This window comes from Tupaia chinensis, unplaced genomic scaffold (assembly GCF_000334495.1).
Source record: "Tupaia chinensis unplaced genomic scaffold, TupChi_1.0 Scaffold000361_2, whole genome shotgun sequence".
NCBI classification, from domain to species: Eukaryota; Metazoa; Chordata; class Mammalia; order Scandentia; family Tupaiidae; genus Tupaia; species Tupaia belangeri.
Window position 1 is genome coordinate 2,077,083 of NW_006159858.1, and position 21,915 is coordinate 2,098,997.

Consider the following 21,915-nt stretch of genomic DNA (forward strand, 5'->3'; position numbering starts at 1 on the left):
GAGCTGCGTTGCTGCCGGCGTCAGCTGGGACCATCCCATCCCGCCTTGGATCCCGGAATCCTGGGATCCCGGCCGGCCGCGGGGACCACGGGTCCGGGCAAATCCGCGCCCCTCGGCGCCGGGCGGGAGCGAGATGCTGGGCAGCCCCCGTGTGCTGGTCCCTCCAGCCTTCCACCTGCGGGATGGCAGGTGGGGTGGGTGGCAGGGTGACGCTGAACGCCCTGGCGGCGGGACGAAGCGGTCTCGCCACGGCGCCCGGGTGGACCGGAGTCCGCAGGCGGCAAACTGAAGCCGAAAACAGGGTGGTTTCCGAGGCGCTGGGAAGCTCCTTCCCGCTCTCTCCACGCGCTGGACTTGTGCGTGTCTCGGAAGATCGTCCTGCTCGCTCGCTCTCTGCTCCATGGTTTATGTTTACTGCGGACCCAGGGGTGGAGGGCTGAGACTACCTGGACCGGGACGAGACCGAAGCGTCCCCTCTCCCGCAGGGAAGGCGTCCAGATCTCCGGGGGTGGCTGTGTGTGTGAACTTAAGAGATTGTCAGTTCCTAGCAGTCCTGGTTTTAGCGATGTCGAGGTTTTGGAGAGCTAACTCTCATTAAAAATTCTTTCTGTGCGGCGTTTTCCTTTGAGTGTATTATAGTGTCTTGCTTGAGAACTGCTGAAAAACCTTGAACTTCAAGCACAGACTCTTTACATAAAATGTTATATGTGATATTTTCCCTTGCTTATTAAAATGTTAAAATATTCGCCAGATCGCCTCATAGCCCACAGACTTAAAAAAAAAAAAAAAGACAAATTTTAGAACCTGCGCAGACAAAGAGATTTTATGCCAGTATTTGAAAGAGGAAGATCGTGTGACCTTTATCACATCCTTCTAGTGTGTCTTAATGGAACGATTCATTGCCACCCTGATTTTGTTTTCCATAAATTAAGTAGATGTGTAATATGGCAGGGAAAAGAATGGACAGGAAGTTAGAAATCGCTTACTTCTGGGGGGAGGGAACTACTTAAGTAACAAAACCAATGATTTTTTTAAAGATACTCTGAAAACAAAGTATAAAAGTTGCCTTCTGTATATTTTATAGGCCTGGTGAAGTTGTGTTACTTAACCAGAAGGCAGTGTGTTGTTAGAGGCAGTATTATCAAGTAACTGCACTGTTTAAAAATATCTGTGTATGATAATATTGGTTGGATCTTTAACTGGGGAATAACTAACTTTAGGAACGGTTTTCTATTTGGATGTGGCAAATACTACTGCAGTCTCTAATTAGAGTTTTGGAATAAACTCAAGCTGTGTTGAAATTTATTTTATGGAGCACCAGAACAGAAAACACGTCAAATTCTGTGTCCATGTTTATTTAAATACACGCACACATACACATACACATACAAACATCAAAAGATAATTTGCATAAAAAGACAATGATTTGAATACAGAGGACATTTATGAGATTGGTAGAAAATTGAACATCTGGGAAAGTAGTATATTAATTGGTAATTTTCTTTCTTTAACCCTGAAAATATTAAATGATTTTCTAAGAATCATCTTAGTTTAATGTGCTCACTTAGGCAAAATGATTAAGATTCCTTTTATATTCATTTTGTTTTAGGGAGCCCCCTAATGAAAATTCTTCAGTTGATGGTTTCTCCACTTGCACTGATTTTTCAGGTGTCCATTGTGGAAAGAGGTATCTATGGGCTTGTGAATCTGCTTTACCAGCCTGTAATGATCAGGAAAGAATATACTTAGGCCAGGCCATGGCAGTCTTGATGTGCTGCCAATCTGAAGCATCTTACAGATCAGTTTACCCTGTAAATGGTAACACTTAACATCTGAAGTAAAGCTTTAGAAATGTCTCGCTCTAGGTCCTAATTTTTTATCATTTTCTCAGTCTGTGATTACAACACTGCTGTCATTAAGAACATGTATTCATTAATGGTTGTGTGTTGGAGGTGCACGGATGGCTTTCATTCTACCTTTATACAGTTTTACTTAGCATCTGATGAGGTGAGACAGCAGAAGAACTTTTGGTTATGATTTTGGCAAGAGGGAAGAAATGGAGGCTGCTCCTGATAAGATGTAGGCTGCCACCACCTGTCTCCTCTATGAGAAAGTGGACTGTGTTTGTATGCTTTAGATGGTGCTGCTTACTCACTGCTCCGTAGTACTTCTTCCCTAGTCATTTTCTGTAGCACTTTCACTGTTATTTTTGATCATTGGACCACATGGTTGTTATCATTTCTGTTCATAGGACAGTAGCTTTTATAGGCATAATACAGTATATGATAGCAAATATAAAAGATGGACAGATTTCAGTGGTTGGATCTGTTTATTGATCTTTGAATGGTTGTGCGTAATTCACCTAACCAATTCATTGCATCACTGTTCCACCTGAGCATGTAATCACACAATTGAAATTTGATTTTTATGATGCAAACAGCTAAAAACCCAATAAACATAATTATAGAAGAAAAACAAACCTTTCTTTTCTTCTTCCTTTTTTTGAAGTTGTCTGCCATGAAGGTGTTATTTCCTTGACACATCAAAATGGCTCATTTGGAGTTGTGATGCCTGTTATGTAAATAGGCCATATGTTGAATTTCTACAGAAGTTTATTCGTTCAGTATTGTGATAATGAATCGGATCCCCTAAGTACCATAGCTGAGAAAAATAGTCTGTGAAGATCTGTTTCTATTTGTTCTTTATAAGACTTCTTTTACTTTTGTTTAATAGCTCATATTTTTATTTTCTAAGTATTCTATTAAAAAATTCTTAAATGTCAAGATATTATCTATCCTTAAATCTTATAAATCTTTGTTACTGACCCAAACTCAATTTTCTTCTATCCATCTGCTTAATAGACTTTCAATGGTGGGGTCCTACTGTCAAGCTAAAGGTTATATATGTTTTATAAACTTTTTATATTCTCTGCGAAATTTGTTCTTTTTATGATGAAAAGGTTCTTTTTTTTTTTTTTTTTTTTTTAAGAGCGATTTTTGCTATAGGACACGTGCACACGCTGAAGAGACAGAGTCAAGACAGATTCTCCTTTTCGTAATACTTGGAATATTCCTTTCATCACCCAGACTGGAGACTTCGGGACCATCCTTGACTCCTTCCTTTCTTTTTTGGGGGAGGAGAGGTGGTTTTTCTTGTTTGTTTCTTTTTGTGCTATAGGGCACGTGTGCTCACCAGAAAGACAGAGACAGACAGAGCGAGAAATCACCCAATCCCCCCCCAGGGGGTATGGCCACGCCACAATCCATTCTCCTCTCGGAATCTTGGGCACGCACACACACACGCCCGGTGTGAGTTTAAACCACCGGGTCTGGGACTCGAATCGCAGTTGACTACGTGGGAGTCCCGCAGCATAGCCATTACGTTAACTGCTGGTCCCGACTCCTTTCGTATTTCCTCTGTGACACTGCACCAAATCCTAATTCTTTTATTAGTTTCTCCTCTAAGCCAGCTGCCACACCTCCTTTTCTTTCTTCACCCTGCCCTTAGAGCAAAGGCACAGCTTTCATGGTTCTCTAGGATGATTATAGTCTGCATCCTGGTCTCTCTGGAATTGAGTTTTCTCTGTTCTGCGCACTTTGACCACAACAACATTCTTAAAACTCTTCTCAGAACTCTCCTCCAATGATTGTCTCTCAAGAACACCGTGTTGAATTCAGGTTTTTTCAGTGTAAAGCCAAGACTTATTTCCCGTAGTTCAGATCATTTCCAGGGCCCCACCCGCCTCCTTGCTCTGGACGGAATGTTTAACCTCTCAACCTAATTTTGAGGTAGCTTTGTCTTGCCCAAAATTTACTTACCACCTTTGTTTCCTTCTTCTTTCCAACCTGAACCTTCTGTCCCTCCTAGTCGAATCTCACCGCCCTAAAATGACATGCTTATTTCCACTTGTACCCTCTTGTTCGCGCTCTGCTTTTCTGACTGCTTTTTTCTTTATTTCTCTGACCTAACCACATTCTTCACGCTCAGGTCTCCTGCTGTGATCATATTTCTCTTTTTGATTTCTTCCTCTTCTACTTTTTTTGTCTGCATCTGTCCTGGACCCTCAGATCTTTTCTTACGCAGCTGTTGTATCCTTCGTTCTTTTGTCCTCAACTAGATTGCAAGTTCCTTGAGGTCACTAACGTTACCTTCTGTTCTATCTTTGAAGCACCAAGAAGTCTTTGGTACAAGCGTTTGAGAAGTATACCTGTAGAATGAATATAAGGGTGATTTATTTTTTAAATAATGGACTTTGATATTGCCTCTGTACTGCTCACTTCTGCATCCCCAGAGCTCACAGCCTGACACCTAGTCATGACCTCCATAAATATTTGTTAATGTAGAAACTAATGTTGACATGGGATAAAAGGGACAGGCATTTGAAGGAGGCATCTGTCAAGGAATTTTTTTTTCCCCATTTTTCTTTGGTGGTTCTAATCAGCTTCTCCATTCATTCGCTGTGAAGATTCTGAGGACTCGGCATTTCCCAGAGTTGAGATAATGATGGAGTCTGGCGGTTGTGAGTTGGGATTAAGAAGACTCTAGTTATTTTAAGGTGGAATGATGGGTCCCAGTAGTGAGCAAAAATAAAAGCATTCAGGCTTTAAGCCAGTATTTTATACATAAAGCAATTAGGCTAAAGTTATCAGTTACATAAAAGTTTAGCTAATTGGCCTTCAGATTCCAAACTATACTACAGGGTTGGCTAATCTTTTTATTTAAAAGCACCCTTGTAATAAAAAAAATATCTTAGGGTGAGAGGTTATGGAGGAAAGAATTTACCACATCTGTCATATTGTATTCAGGACACAATTCAATTTTTAACACTTTCAGTAAGACATGTTGTTCAAGGCACCACTTTTTTTATGGGAAGGAGGCTGTGGTCTAGCAGGAGGAATAACATATGCATCCCACAAGCACAGGTCTAAGAGAGCTCAGAAGGGAAAATATCCTTCTGTTGGGGAGTAGTGGGGACTTTCCTAGAGTTAGTCGTTTGAACCAATTAGTGAAAGTGGATAAGATTTCTATAACTACTGAGAATGTAAGGATGGGGGAAGGATGCAGGAGGTAGGGTGGGGAGGGGAGATGCGAGTTCAGTGTTTTGAGACTCTTAATATCAATACTTGATTATACCAGTGCTGCTTCTGAGCTGAAAGCCAGCAAGGGCTCTCCTGGGCAGTGGCAGGCAGCAATGTTCAATAATGGAACCTAAAGATATACAGATATCTGCAATAATTACATGTGGTGTCAAGTGCTGGACTGACCGTGACATTAAGCACAAAATAGTCCTGTAAGCATCCTAACCAGCGTGTTCCTGGAGTGTCTAGTTCAGTAGGAATGTTTGAAAAGGCGTTCCACATCGTGAAAAAGCCACTGGAGGTTGACACTCAGTAATGTAAATAAAGAGTGGTCCACCCCAGATTGTGGTGCCAAGCAGCCAGCTATCTAGGGGACACTGCCCATTGCACCTAGCGTGCTCAGTAACTGAGAACCCACTATTAATATAGGGCCCCCATTCTGATTCTGTAGATCTACACACACACACACACACACACACACACCGCCTGAGCTGAAAAACCATGTATAAGCTTCAGGAATGCAGATTTGGAGTCAGTACGAGAAAGGTCATCCTAAAATGGATTTCTCTATTTCAGGAGGTTGTTAAGTCTCCATCACTAGATGTGTACCAGCATAGGCTATACCAGGCAACGTCTTCTTTAATTATATGCATTATTTCCTTTCATCATCAAAACAGTGCAGCGAAGTACATTCTCTTATTATCCTTATTTTACTGAAGAGCAAAACCAATGCCTGAGAAGCGAGTAATTTGGGAATTGTAAAACCCAGGGCCAGCCCGTGGCATGGTAGTTAAAACGGCTGAATCCCACATAGTTCACTGCATGGAGTCCCAGGCTCAGCAGCTTGAAAAACACACCGGGCACGTGTGTGTATATGCCCAAAATCCCAAGAGGAGAAATGGAGGGGGAGGGATTGTGGTGTGACCATCCCACATGGAGGGTTCTTTCTCTCTCTTTGTCTCTCTATCTCTCTGCAGCAAATGCACACATCCTGTAGTAAAATTAAAAAAAAAATGTAAAACTTACGCTGTCTAAAGGCAGAGACTACACATGGACTGTGATGAAGAAAGATAAAACATTGTACTGTCATTTGGATTTTTAAAGTGCCTTCCTAAGATTAGGATTGATTCTTTAACCTCCTATGGACAAGATGTTCATCATTATTATTATTATCATTATTAAGAGAGATTTTTGCTCTAGGGCATATGCACTTGCTGGAGAGACAGAGAAAGTGAAAAATCACCCCCTAGGGGGAATGGCCATGCTGCATTCCTTCTCCTCCATTCTCCTCTTAGGATTTTGGGCATGCATATACATGCACCCAGTGTGAGGGTCAAGCCACTGGGTCTGGGACTCAATCCAGGGTTGACCGTGTCGGAGTCCAGCACCTTAACCGCTACGCAATCTGCCGGCCCCTCAAGATGCTAATTATTGCCAAGTACTAATTCATTCTTAGCAGATCCCAATTCCTAGAGAATCAGAACAAAGTGAAGACAGTCACTATCATCATCACAGTTAATTATTTACTGATCGTTTCATTTAAATCTCACAGAAGTTTGCAAGATAGGGATTATATACCTTTTAAAGAAAGGGACATTTTTAAAAAGGGACGCTAAAGCTCAGGGGAGTTACATAACTTGATCTGCAAAGTTGGTAAGTGGCAGATCAACCTGCTTTTTCTTACACCACCATGTGAGGTGATGCTTAGTGACCCTGAAATATTCACCTAGGTGTTCTACATGGGCATTGACTAGTCAGAGATGCCACTAGCACCAAGCAACCGCCGTGGGTCTATGGGTGATAAATATCACCTGAGGTGACGTTTAGGTGAAGTCCAAAGGGATGTGAGAGCTTGGGCATAAACCAAGATCTGGAGCTCTAGAAAAGTAATGATTCTCGCTTCTATGGTCATTCCGTATCTGATTTTTATATCTGATATGTAGTGCTATTAAAGGAAAAAGAAGCCTTTATCATTGTTCTTCATTTATAAATATAAATGAGTATAAATTTATAAATAAAATTCTTTGTCATTAACAAAACAGATAGTTTTGTTATATTTTCCTTATAAACAGTAGGGTCTAGCTGTTCCATTTCTTCTCTTTTTTTTTTTTTTCCAGTCTGAGGCTAATCTTTTTGGAGACCATTCCCTCTTGCTGGTGCAGGGACCTTGCTGCACTATCTCTCTTTTCTTCAGAATCTCAATTAACCTTTTCTTTTAGCACTTGAGCTTGTATAAGTTTTTCTCATCTTTTGTGAAAACAAACAAACAAACAAACAAACAGGACAAATGACATCCCTTTGACCCCTTCCTTTTGGATCTGATTATGTTTTATCTCATTCCTGGTCTTAGAGGCAACTCCTTAAAGGATAGGTCCTCATTCATTCCATATACCTCCCCACCACCCTTCTTTTCTAACCCTCTACAGCCCTGTCTTCTCATAGTGGCCGCCTTTATACTTTGAGCCATCTCAAAGTCTGGCATGACATATCGGCTCCTTTGACATTTGCTGTTACTGGTCACTCTCTGCCCTCCTGTTTTCTGCATCATCTCTCTCTCCTGAACTGTTTTCCTGTGGCCCAGCTGTTCTGTAGTAGACTACTCCTTAGGCTCCTCTCAAACCTAGCATCCCCTGGAGTCCAGCCTTCTGCCCCCTGCTCACTTCTCACATTTGCCCTGGGATGGTTCATCCATGGTTTTCTTCTGCTCTGTTCTTGTATCATTTATTCCTAATCAGCATCTCCAACCTGGAATTCTTCTCTGATATCTGTTCCAGGTCCCTTAAACTCATGAAATTCAAAACACCACTTCCCCAATTTCAAACCAGCATATTTCTTGTGTTCTTATCTTTGTTAATGACATTAACCGAGTTTAAAATCTAGAAGTGGTTCTCGATTCCTCTCGTTTCCTCAACCCCTACATTTTATTGCCCTGAGGAAGCTGTCATTACCATTATTACCACCTTGGTTAAGACCCTTATCCCTTTTCTTGGGGATTATTATGGTAGCCTCATCACCGATCTCTGCCTTCTGCCTGGCCTGTCTCCAGTCTGTTCCCCACACTACTGCCTTTTGCCAAAGCAAATTTGGTCACAACTCTCCACTGCTTGAAATCTTTCATCAGAATTACTACATCTTCAGGATAAAAATCTAAGCTCTCTAGCATGACATAAAAGCACCTTTGTGATCTGGCCCCTCCCTTTAGGTGCATTTCAAGTCTCCTCTAATGACCCTGGTCCCCACTGCCTACCCCTGCCCATAGCATCCTGACTAAAGGAGGTAAGTTGTTAAAGGAAAGAAAAGACAGGACAGATGGCTGCAGAGTAGAGACTTTAGAACTGTGCTATTCAGTGCTGTGGGCACTAGTTGCATATGGCTATTGAGCATTTGAAACATAGCCAGTCCAAGTTGAGATGTGCTCAAAGTATAAAATACACCATGGCTTTGAAGACTTTTTATGAACGAAAGGATATGAAATATCTCATTTAATAGATTCTGACATTAATTACATATTGAAACAATATTTTGGATGTAATAAGTTAAAAAAATTATTAAAATCTCACATGTTTCTTTTTACTTTTTCTTTGAAGACATGGTCACACTGTCACAGTGCTCTTACCTCAGCCTCTTAGCTGGGACTAGAGGTGCATGCCACCATGCCCATCTCTTTTTAAAATAGGATCTTGCTATGTTGCCCAGGCCAGCTTAGAGCACAGGATCCTCCTGCTTCAGCCTAAGATTACAGAAGTGCAGCCTGTGCCTGGCGTTTAGTTTGAACTAGGAATTAAACCTGGACCTTCCATGTGGTCTCAGCCTACACAGCACATCCTATGCCTGGCTTTTGGTTTGAACTGGGAATTAAACCTGGATCTCCCACGTGGTCCCAGTCTACAAAGCACATCTTAGCAGCGCTCACCTCTATATCTGGGCCTTTCCTTTTTTTCCCTAACATGGGGACTAGATAATATAAAGTTAACCATGTAGCTCACATGGACAGTGTTGTTAGCCATTAGGTCTTCATGAGCAGGAGATGCATCCTGCGTGAGCCAAGCTCATGAGCTTTGTGAATGATTGAGTCAGCCCTACTGGTGTAGAGGACCAGCAGCTGCTCAATTTTTTAAATCCAGAGGTACAGAATGCTTCAGATAGGATTCAAAATGGGAGAAACAACTTCTGAAAACTACAGCCAGGAGTCATACACACAGTGTGCACAGTGTGAACAACACTGTCACAGCACATCTGTCTCTCCAGGCCTACCAGTCACCATCAGCAGAAGGAAGCCGCGATTCTTGTGTGGGATAGGGAGGATTTGAGATAAATAGGAAAGAGCAAGAAAAGAGAAAGTGGAATCACATTTGTGGGAGCTGTCTACTCATGAGGCACCAGATAAAACACTGAGAGCCACGTTTGCATCTCACAGATTCTCCATCCTGCCATTGATCCTTTCCAGGGGGCTACCTCTCAGCTCCTCCACCCTCTAGCTCTAGGGTTCAGAGCAAGTTCATGAATCAGTGAGTCTTGGGTGTCAGTAAAATGATTGTGCATCAAGTAATAAACTGGTAAGTGCCCTGCAGAAGTGAATTATTTCTTAAGATACTGAGGGCAACCATCTGTGGATCAGGTGGCACAAAAGGCTATGAAGGAAGGGTATATAGGCTGTTAGAAAGACCTGGAAGATAGTGTGCTGTGTCCTTGGAGATATATAGAGCTTTCTTTGTTCACAGTGGAAAAGCCAACCAGTGATAGGAGAAAAGAGCTTATCAGGTTGGAGCAGGCGGGAGAAACCCTCTTGGAGAAGATAATGAGAAAAAAATCATGACTATCAAGGGGAAAGCCCAGCAGGATTAGAGTTTACTGAAGTCTCAGTAGTGTGACCCAGTGTCTTCTCTAGAGCTGGTTTGTATGCTGTGTTCTGTTGAGCCTTTCTGTCCTGAGAACCTCCTTGGTTTTCAACCTAGGCAGCTATATTTATTCGCTTTACATAGTAGGCATTTGTATAAGACTTTGTTCAAGAGAAAAGGTTTGTGCTAAAAATAAAAGTTTGAAAGTCATTCATTTATAGGAATGGCCTGAGAAGAGTGCTGATCTCCCCAGTGTGGTTGTGTCTTCTTCATCCGCAGGATCTGGGACCAGGTTAGGCTTCTTGCAGGGTGCACACAACTCTCTTGTGCCTGAACGTTGGTGATGCACCCTCAGATTGACCCTCAGCTTTCCTTGCCCAGGCAGTTTACTCAGGCAGCCATAGCTCAGCCTCATTCTTAAGTAACCAAGTTTTCCATTCATGCACTGGGTTCTACTTTGTCTCCCATATGTCCAAGTCCCTGCTTTGGGTTTCTTATTTGTAAGAATCTCACATCGTTTTGAGTAAGGGTCCTGTCATAATCTCTCCAAGCCTTCCTAGGACAGTAGTGTTGTCCCTGAGCTGCAGACCTGGAACTAGACCACTGCTACTCCCTTCTAGGACTCTTTAATGTTGACATTTACGAGCAATGGTTGGGAAGCTTAATAGATACTTGTAGAATTGAATAGCTTGACTGAGTACTTGCTGTTCCTGACTCCAGACCCCTGACAACATGAACTGGCACCACCGGTCTCTGGGTCCTGCTTATGCTGTATGTACACCTTGGAAGAGGTAGAAGGCAAGTATAGGGCTGATTTTCTTAAACTATGGTGTATTTATGTCTTTATCCTCATTGGGAAGGCCAGACTCGTGTGGATGAGAAAGGTGGCTGCCTGTATGATGCGATTTCAGAATTGGGACTACTGAAAAGGACACTTCAAATATCACTAGCTTCTTTTCCTTGTGCTCTAATATGCGAAAGTCTTCACAGTAAAAACTGTTCTCTTTCCTAAGACCAGTATAGTTTAGAAGAAAAAGGAAGCAAGTTTAGGCATTTGAAAGACTTCATTTTGACTCATGTAATTGCTGACTATATGAACCTGAGTAAGTTCTTTAGTTTTCCTGTACCTCAGTTTTCTCATGTATGAAGTGAATTAATAATACCCACACTTTTGTTATAATTTTGTTATATACTAAGTAAGGCAAAATATAAAGTGCCCATCACCAGGGTCTAAAACGTACATGCTATGGAAGGGTAACTTACACTATTAGACCTATACTCCTTAGGGTGAATAATTCTATAGAGCCTTTCCTGAGACTGATAAGGAAAAGGACATGAAATTTGGTCCAGGGGCCAGATTTCACTTATCCAGGGGTGAAAAATGACCAGAAGGAAGTTGTTTCCACATTTTGTTTAAGACTAGTCCTGCCTACTGGTTTGCGTTTGTGAAAATATTTATCTGGGCTTATGAGTACAGCATGAAGCCATGGAAAAAAGGCATGTTTACATCCTCTGCCAGAGTAGCATAACAGTAAACAGAGCAGGTTTTGAATCTCTGAATAGTTAGGTGCACCGTCATCAAAATAGACTTATTTCTATTCTTTGCTGATGAATTACAAATAAAGAGAGCCATTAAAATACCCTGAGAAGGAAGATTCCTATACAAATTAGACGCTGGGGACAGATTTTTCATACTTATTTTGTTGGAGCCATTCTTTCCTTAACTGTGGGCGTTTGGAAAGTTCTTTTGTTGTAGCTTTTGTTGCTTATGAGAAGTGGGAAAAAGCTTTAGTATTACTGAGGAAAGAATGATTTTGATTAGAGGCAATATTGTTCTCAGTGTGGGCCGACTTTCATATATTATAATGATGGCTAATACATAACCATGAAAACCCATTTACTGAAGTGCCATAAACTACAGTGAGATAGTCCAGTCTGACATACCGTCATTTCTGATCGACAAGTGTTTATTGTTGGAATGTGGGCAGCCCTGTAATTTTCAGAGGGGAAAGTGGAAGATGTTATGCTAGCTACTGTGACTGCTAATGCCCTGTCTGGCAGGTCTTTTTTCTTTTTTTCTTTTTTCCATTTATTTCCCCTGTGAAATCTGAATGGAGAACTGGATTCAGTAAATGCACTGGGATCCCAGTGACTTTCTTGGCTCTTGATACAATGGGTCAGCCCGCTATAATAGCAGAGCTTTGGTTTGGTGTCATATCAAAATTGCAAACACTCGAGGATAAAATATAAATCTCCTGCCTCAAAAATTAACAACAAAGCATTTAAAAATGTTAGTTAGTACTGCTTTGTGACAATGAATATGGAAACTCCTTTATTCTTCTGCTAGTCCCTGAGCAAGAACTGTTTCAGTGGCAGTGGATGATATCAACTAAGGTTTCCATGGCAACTTTAATTTATAATTTCCAAACTTTTGTAAAATTTCACCTTCTGGACTCATCTGGATTGCATTTAAATTTACAGCTTTATTTTCTCATTTATTAAGGTGAAGCATATTTAGATGTTGCTTACATAAATGTACTAGGTGTATCTTCCTAGAAGTGACTGCTAAAAAATTAGAAGAATAGAATATGGGCATTAGAAAGGGGTAATGGATACTGTGGTCTAACATGGCACCAAAGTGCATCTGAGACCAGCAGATGGCGTAATGATTACATAGCTGGACTCCCATGGAGTTGACCGTGGTTCAAGTCCTAGATCCGATGGCTTGGAACTCAGGCTGGGTGCATTTCCATGCATGCCCAAAACCCCGAGAGGAGAAGAGAGTGCAGAGTGGCCATCCCCTATGGGGAGGGGGGGTGATTTCTCACTTTCTGTCTCTCTGAGCACATGCACGCTATTGCAAAAATCTCTAAGAAAAAAAAAAAAAAAAAAGAAGGCAAGAATCCCTTTCACATTATCCCAGTTGCTACTCAAACCTTGACAAGAGTGAGGAGTTCACAGTTTTTGATGCCAAGTAATGACAGAAGTTTCCACTACTTCCAGACCTTAAGCCACTTTAGATTTGGGCCTTGTTTCTAGCTGGACTAGTATGCGTTATCAAGCACAGGCAGATTTGTGATATCTCTTCCTTGTGTTGCCCTGTAATCCATCTCCCTGCAGCTTCTGTCCATCTTTTGGAATGCCATAGGACAAACATGCCCTTTCTATGTGCTACTCTTCAAATATTTGTCCAAATATTGTATCTCCTACTTAAAGTCTTCTTTCAGAGTTATTTGGCCCCAGTTCTTTCACCTGAAATTTCTCATCCTGTTGACATTCCTCTGGGCCCTGGCTGCTCTGTCGAGGTCATCTTAATAATGAGACATCTTGAATCAACACCCTACTCCTGAGTCCTCCGAGCAGCAGCAAACACAGAACTACTGTTAACCACCTTGCTCAGGACACCCTTCTTTTATGAATGGAGTTAGACATTGTGTTGGCCTCCTTTGCCCATCAAGGGTAGCACATTGTTGGTTCATATACAAAGTGAAATCAAACTTCCAAGTCCATTGGGACAGAGGGAAAGTCATGGCTCACTTTTGCATAGAAAAATACATCATGACTGTCCCGATGATCTCATATCGTCTTTTTGTTTTAAGTTTATTTCTCCCATGAGAAGGAAAGACAGAGTGAGAGAGTATTCCCAACAGGGTCTTAGTGCCACAATCCATACCCATTGCCAACCTGCTCTGGACTACGGGGACACATGTGCCTGGTATACTCAGAGAGTCTTCAGGAACAAACCTGGAACCCACCCCACCATGGAGAGTGTAAAGCCTTGTAAAGTGTCATGTTTAACCCCTGGGCCACCATCCAGCCTAGGTCTTTCTCCTTAACAACTGCTCCAGTGCCAGGTCTCCCTCATTCTCTCCTCGAGCAATTAATTGTGTATGCCTATTTAGGGGACTTTATATTTATCCTTGCTAAATATTGCCTCTTTTTTGGTCAAATTATTTTTCTATCAAAACATTTTTGTACTCTAATTTTAAAATTCAGTTGACTAGTGAAACTTTTGCTTATTAGTTGTGCATTTGAAATGGTACTTTTCCTGTCATTGATAAAATACTGACCAACACAGGCCAAAGAAAGAACCTCATACTTTTCTACAGGAGCTGTTTTGATACTGAGATGTGAATTTTGTTAGCTTTTTAAAATTAGCGTGATAACCTTTCACCTGTTTTTATTTTCTTGCCTGAGAAGATGCAGAAAGGAAAGACTTAGTCAAAATGCTTTAGTAACGCCATCATTGTTGATCCATTTATTGCAAATTGAAGCAGCCCTATTATGAAGAGAAACAAACTTAATTTGGAGTAACTATTAGATTGCATTAATTTTTATTTTGAAAAATTTACTATAAATTTACTAGAAATTATTTTTAATTCCTCTTAAAACAATTTTAGAAGGTAAAATCACTCATCACTTCTCATTTCAAGTCCCATGAACTTGTTTGTTTCCAAACCAGCTCTCTTTAGGGAAGGTATCATTGCTCTTAAAACAAATTGATGGGTGACAGGAAATTGCTCCTTACATGTCTCTCCAACACGTTATTAAATTCACACCTCCTGGGATAGACAGTAATCCAGCAGAGGCATGTCCAGACAATGTGCCAGCACCTACATCAGTGGCACCATGGCAGTAGCCTTAGCACGGCCATGACAGAGAATGCGCTGATGGCATTATGTCACTGTTGGGTGTGTTTTCTCTAAGCAGAAAATGCTGTATTATTAGAAAAGAGGTTTTTTTTTCCTCCTCCCCTCACACAAATTCTTTGAATTTTTATATTAATGTTCAGTATCTATCAGATAACACGTACAGTGCCTTCTGTACTATATTTTGTAGTCTTCATGTATAAAATAGATTTTTAAGTTTTACTTATTGTTTATTTTATTTCAAAAATTTCCCATAGGGCACAGACATTCACTGGAGAGATACTGAGAGAAGGCAGGAAATGGAGTAAACACCTTTAGGAGGATAGCCAGACCACAATCCCTTCTCCTCCATTCTCTTCTCAGGAGTTTGGGCATGCATGCACACATGCCTAGTATATTTCTCAGGCTGCTGGATCTGGGACCCTAACTGTGCTTTCAACTATGTGGAATCTAACTGCATTAATCATCACACCCCAACCAGCTCTAAAATAGTTCGTTTTTAAGAGAGATTTTTGCTATATGGCATGTGTGCTCCTTGGAGAGACAGGGACAGAGAGAGAAAGAGAGAAATTATCCCCCAGGAGAGATGGCCACTTCACAACATCACAATCCCTTCTCTATTCTTCTCCCGGGATTTTGGAAACATACACATACACATGAGTTTCAAGCCTTGGAGTCCGAACTCGAACTGCAGTCAGCCATGTGGGAGTCCAGCACCTTAACCACTGTGCCACCTTCTGGGCCCCCAGAATAGTTTCTTAAACATTCTTTTCACCTTGGGGTAAGAAAAAGATTTTTTTTTTGAAGTAGCCCTAAGAATCCCAAATTTATAGTAAATCAAGGAATAAGCTATAACTTTATTAAAATATTAGCATTGGTGTAATACTTTATATTTCTCAAAATATTAGCACAATTTTTTAAAAATTTCTGATTTAAAAAAATACATTTTGATTGAATTTGGAAGATACTGAAATGGCTAAAAAAAATAAAGTCATTAAAGGATGTAGCAGATGGCATGTTGGTTAAGGCACTAGATTCTCACCATGACTGACTGCTGTTCAAATCCCCATTCTCTTCTCAGGAGTTTGGGCATGCATGCACACATGCCTAGTATATTTCTCAGGCTGCTGGATCTGGGACCCTAACTGTGCTTTCAACTATGTGGAATCTAACTGCATTAATCATCACACCCCAACCAGCTCTAAAATAGTTCGTTTTTAAGAGAGATTTTTGCTATATGGCATGTGTGCTCCTTGGAGAGACAGGGACAGAGAGAGAAAGAGAGAAATTATCCCCCAGGAGAGATGGCCACTTCACAACATCACAATCCCTTCTCTATTCTTCTCCCGGGATTTTGGAAACATACACATACACATGAGTTTCAAGCCTTGGAGTCCGAACTCGAACTGCAGTCAGCCATGTGGGAGTCCAGCACCTTAACCACTGTGCCACCTTCTGGGCCCCCAGAATAGTTTCTTAAACATTCTTTTCACCTTGGGGTAAGAAAAAGATTTTTTTTTTGAAGTAGCCCTAAGAATCCCAAATTTATAGTAAATCAAGGAATAAGCTATAACTTTATTAAAATATTAGCATTGGTGTAATACTTTATATTTCTCAAAATATTAGCACAATTTTTTAAAAATTTCTGATTTAAAAAAATACATTTTGATTGAATTTGGAAGATACTGAAATGGCTAAAAAAAATAAAGTCATTAAAGGATGTAGCAGATGGCATGTTGGTTAAGGCACTAGATTCTCACCATGACTGACTGCTGTTCAAATCCCAGACCTGGTGGCCTGAAACTCATATAGGCTTGTGTGCATGCATGCCCAAAATCCCAAGAGGAGAATGACAGAGAAAGGACTGCAGTGTGGCCTTTCTCCCCGGGGAGGGGGTAGACTTCTCACTTTCCCTCTCTCCGTCTCTGGCAGAGGCACACGCTCTGCAAAAACTTAAAAAAAAAAAAAAAAAAAAAGTCAGCTAAAATTTCACTACCTAGAGAGATTGTCAGCATTTAGTGTGTTTTCTATCCAGACATGCATTTTTGTATGGTTGTTAAGTGTGCTTGCAAGCATACATTTGTGTGTATATGTTGGGGGGGGTTTAAATTAGCCTCAAAGTGGATACAGGAAGGTTATATTGAAAAATCAGTATGACATAGTTAAAAGTGATTTGTGCCAGCTGGTTAAGGTGGCTGGATTCCATATGGCCAACAGTTCTAGTCCCAGACCCGGTGGCTTGAAAAACACTCTGGTTTAGAGCCAGGAGGTGATGTGGTGATTAAGGCACTGGACTCCCACATGACTGTGGGAGTGACCGTGGTTTGAGTCTCAGACCTGGCCTCTTAAAATTCATGCCAGGTGTGTGCTTGTGTGCCCAAAATCCCAAGAGGGGAATGGAGGAGAAGGGATTGCAGTGTGGCCATCTTCCCTGGGAGTGATTTCTCGCTTTCCCTCCCTCTGTCTGTCCTCGGCAAGTGCACGTGCCCTATGGCAAAAATATAACAGAAAGAAAGAGAGAAAAATTATCTGGTGCATGTTCATGTGTGCCCAAAATCCCATGTGGAGAATGGAGGAGAAAGGACTGAGGCATGGTTATCCCCCCTGGGGATACTTTATCATCTTCTCTCTCTCCCCCCTCTCTCTGTGCCCCACCCCTACCGCCTGACAACTGCAACGTGCCTCATAGCAATTTTGGGGGGGAGAGAAGGTGTTTTGGAACTAGATACTTTGGGATTGCAATCCTGCCTGTACTATTGATGTAGTGATTTTAAATTGCTCAGCTCTCTAAACCTCAGTTTCTGTTTCTATAAAATGGGGATAATATTAGGATGGATCTAATATGTTTATTATTAGAATTAATAAGATAATGCATTGTTGACCAGCTAGATGGTGAGGCACCTAGATTCCACATGGTCGATAGCATGGTTGGAGTACTGGACCCAGCAGCTTGGGAAACCAGCTGGGTGTGTGCGCGCGTGGGTACTCAAAATCCCAAGAGGAGAATGAAGGAGAAGGGATTTATAGTGTGGCCATCCCCTTAAGGGATGATTTCTCACTTTCCCCCCTCTCTTGCACTCTCTCTCTCTGTCTCTCTACAACAGCACAGATGCCCCATAGCCAGTTGAAAAAAAATAAAATAAAAGATATTGCATGCGAAGTACAAAGCATGGTGCTTGGCCCATAGCACATGCTCAGTATATGAGAGCTATTATTGTTATACAGATTTTCTCTTCTGCTTTCTTCACTTAAATTCTAGGGTAAAAATCTCCTTGTCATAAAACATTATTTGAAAAATATTTGGAATGACTGCATAAATTTCAATACATGAATATACCTAATGTTATCATTTCTCTCTGGTTAGACTATTACCAATTCTTTGCTGTCATAAAGAGCGCCACCATTACTATGCTTTACATTACTTTTTGTGCATAGATAACAGATTCGAAATGAATCACTAATGGCATTTTATGGAGAGGCAGAAAAAAAACCTAACAGTTCTTCCGTGTCTACTAGAGTTGCCAGGTTCTTTATAGCTAAATTCTCATTTCACTTTTATACTGCCTATTTGAAATAAGTCTGTTACCCCCATTTTTCAGATGAGAAGGCTCTGAGGGGAGGAAGAGAGTTGGCCTGAGGTCACAGAGGCGGTGGTGGTAGAGATGGTATTCGACGCCAGCTGTCTGATTTCAAAGCTTTTTAAGCTTTTTTTCCTTTTGGCATGCAGTCCATGCCTATCTTTTTGAGGCTGGCAGAATGAATAGTTACCATTGTGCTTTCTACAAAATGTCGCTTGGTGCCACGTAAAAGATAGGACATTTGGCTGGAACTCTTGGCTTAGTCAATACAGTAACTCTTGTGTGCGTATGTTCTTATATGTTTTGGAATCAAGCCTCATTAAAATAAGGTGTTAACTAAAGGAAATGATGCATTGATATGATTTTTTGATGAAAGGAAACCTCAGGGAATACAACATTTATTTAGTCAATAATACAAAACTTCTTTGTTTGGGTTGTATGGACTAGGCCGGAATTACTTATCTCCCTAGGAATCAGAGTATTTCATATAAATCAGTTTAGGAATTAAGCCATAACAACACCTAAAGTAAATGGATACTGTCAAAGGAATTACACATTTCATTTCTTGTATATTAGGGGTTGAATAGGAGAAAGCTTTAGCCTCAGCTGTAAGATCATACATCAGGAAAGAGTTGTAATAATTATTACAGGTGTAAGTGTAGGTGTGGAGGAGACATAAAGTGTACTAGAATAAACCCCCAAAGAATTATTTGTGAACTGACAGGTTTTCTTTAAAAAGTCAGCCATTCGGAACATGTATCTTGGCAGCTCTCAAATCTGACTTAACAGCGTGTAGTGTGGCAGCCAATTTTGTAGGAAAAATGCATAATTAATATGAAGATAAAGCTGCAGGTATTGCTAGTTGGTACCTAATATGGTTTCTTAGAACAAAGGAACAATGGAAGTTGGCTTTTAATAGGGTAATCCTAATTTGTCATTTTGTAGGTTTTGGTTTCTAGTAAAAATGGGGAAAACAAAACAAAAACCTAAAACAAAATCCTGCAATAATAGTTCATATGCAAGAGTTACTTGGTTGCAAAGTTTATAACTAACTATTGTCTAGTCAAGAAAACTATCTTTGTATTTTAAATTCTTGAATGTTTATAGCCCTTAAGCTTGCATATTTTTTAGCTCTCTGTACAACTAGTGAACTGTTAGAACTGTGAACGGAGAATTAGATATGGAGTCTACAGATCGAATATACAACATGACTCGGTTGCATAGTAGTTGTCTAACACTAGGAAAAGAGCTTTTCTATCGCCAAACCCCTAGCTCCCTCAGCTCTCAAATGGAGAAAATGACTACACATGAAGATTAAAGGTGTTAAGAAAACCATTGGGGGACCAGCAGTTAGCGTAATGGCTATGTTGCTGGACTCCCATGTAGTCGACCACGGTTCAAATCCTGGACCCGGTGGCTTAAAACTCATGCCAGGCGCGTGTGCGTGCGTGCCCAAGATCCCGAGAGGAGAACGGAGGAAAAGGGATTGTGGCGTGGCCATCCCCCCCTGGGGGGCGATTTCTCATTTACTGTCTCTCTATCTCTCTCTGTCTGTCTGGCGAGCGCATGCGCCCTATAGCAAAAACCTCTTCAAAAAAAGGTGTTTTTTTTTTGTTTTTTTTTTGTTTTTTTTTAAAAAAAAAAGAAAGGAAAAGCATTGGGTTGGGACCAGCAGTTAGTGTAATGGCTATGTCGCTGAACTCCCATGTACTTGACCACGGTTCGAGTCCCGAACCCAGTGGCTTAAACTCATGCTGGGTGCGTGTGTGTGCGTGCCCAAGATCCCGAGAGGAGAATGGAGGAGAAGGGATTGCGGTGTGGCCAGAACCCCTGGGGGTGATTTCTTGTTTTCTGTCTCTCTGTCTCTCTCTGTCTTTCTGGCGAGCGCTCGCACCCTATAGCAAAATCCTCTCAAAAAGAAAAAAAGAAAGAAAAGTAAAAGAAAACCATTGGGTTAATTCACAAGTCATCTCCCTTGGGGAGGAGCTGATTTACTATTTAAAATATTTTCAAGTGGGGACCAGCAGATTGAGTAGTGGTTACGTTGCTGGACTCCCATGTAGTCGAATGCAGTTCAAATCCTGGATCCGGCGGCTTAAAACTCAAGCTGGGGGCGTGTGCATGTGTGCCCAAATTCCCAAGAGGAGAATGGAGGAGAAGGGATTGCTGCATGGCCATTCCCCTGGGGGATTAACTTTCATTTCTGTTTCTCTTTCTCTCTCTGTCACTCCAGTGAGCACACATGCCCTATACCAGAAAATCTCTCTTAAATAATAAAAAAAAAAAGTAAAATAAGATATTTTCAAGTGAAGGATGGAAATATTTATAAAATTCAAGTGGACTTCAAAAACTTTGAGGAAGATGTAATTAAATTATGAGCTTATTTTGATGCACCGTATTTTCAAACCCATGCTTTGCTTTTTTTATAATACACACTTTGTGTGAACTTTTGGAAGACCCTTTGTATGTGTAAAAATATACTGCCCCGGGATTAACCTTGCCAGATCCTTCTAATTCTTTGCATATTCTTTATTCAATAATAATGGTACAGGCTTTTCCTCTGCCCTGGAAACCCCCGTGCCTGGCTTGGAGTCACTGCCAGGACATATTCTTCTGATGTGAGGGAGGGGAATTTTGGCTTTTATAGGTGGTTCCTTTGAACACAACAATGACCTTTATCTAAACAGGCATTTAGATCTATTGTGTTGTTCTAAAATAGAAGTAAAACTGGTATAGTATTTAATGCGTATTTTAGCATTTACTAAAAAGGCGCAAAGAAAAAGACAGTAAGTTCGAACAATACTTCAACATTGTAGAAAGCTATACAGATTTTTTATTATTAAAGTAATTGTGCTGCTGGATGGGAGAAGTAAAGAGAATGAGAAATTAAGAACTTTGACACTGGGTAGTACCCACGTAAGCTCCTTGAAGTCTTTCCTGATCTTCCCTCCCTGCACCACCTCCCCAGTTCTGGTTCTGTAGGTGAGGGCTCAGAAACTGGTCCTGGGTCTGGCTCCAAGAGATAAATCCCAGCCCTCGGCTGCATTTGCTCCCTTTCCCTGGGCTGCTATGGGCTAACCTCCCTGTCTCGTAGTGCCTCCCAGACAGACATGGTGGGTGGCCCTTTTTCTCAGTCTTTTAGGAGGACAGGATTTGTTTATTGGCCACTTTTGCTTGAGCTATACTGTAGGACTCTTATGAAAGTGTTTTAGGCAATTGATTGAAGTGTCTCCAAGGAATTTCCCTGAGATGGGAGTGTGTGAGCTAAGTGCTAAATGTTTAGACAAGACTCTGTGACCACGTAATGGTGGGCAGCCAACCTAGGGCCTACTGGTCCCAGGACTCTCTGAGCAAGCAAGCTGGTAAGCCTGCTTGCTATTCTCATTTTTAATCAATTTCTAAGTTGTATTTTTCCTTCTACATAAGAGCCTGTTCTGGATTTCCCTCCTTTCAAGGCACCCGCTCATTCAACTCGTTTCTTCAACTACTTCTCAAGTGTTTACTCTGCACTGGGCACGGTGAGAGGAACAAAGGAATCAGGCTTAAAAAGGAAGAAAGACGGATGTTTTAGTTAGAAAGCGAGATGCACCTCCAGAGTTGAGAGAAGGGAAAGGCTAAGTATGTAATGGTTGTATTTTCTGCCGTACTTTCTGCAATAAATTGTACTACCTAAAGATCTATACCCATATTCATTTATTATGTAGCAAATCCCATGAAAATGAAAATCCTGTTATCAGTGATCTGGGCAAGCATCAGTGGAACACAATTCCAA

General features: G+C 41.1%; 1 protein-coding gene across 2 annotated transcripts in view; it reads left to right on the forward strand.

Moving 5' to 3' along the window:
- SPATS2L (spermatogenesis associated serine rich 2 like) overlaps positions 1–21,915 on the forward strand; it is a 226,670-nt gene that overhangs the window by 945 nt on the left and 203,810 nt on the right. The window lies entirely within an intron of this gene.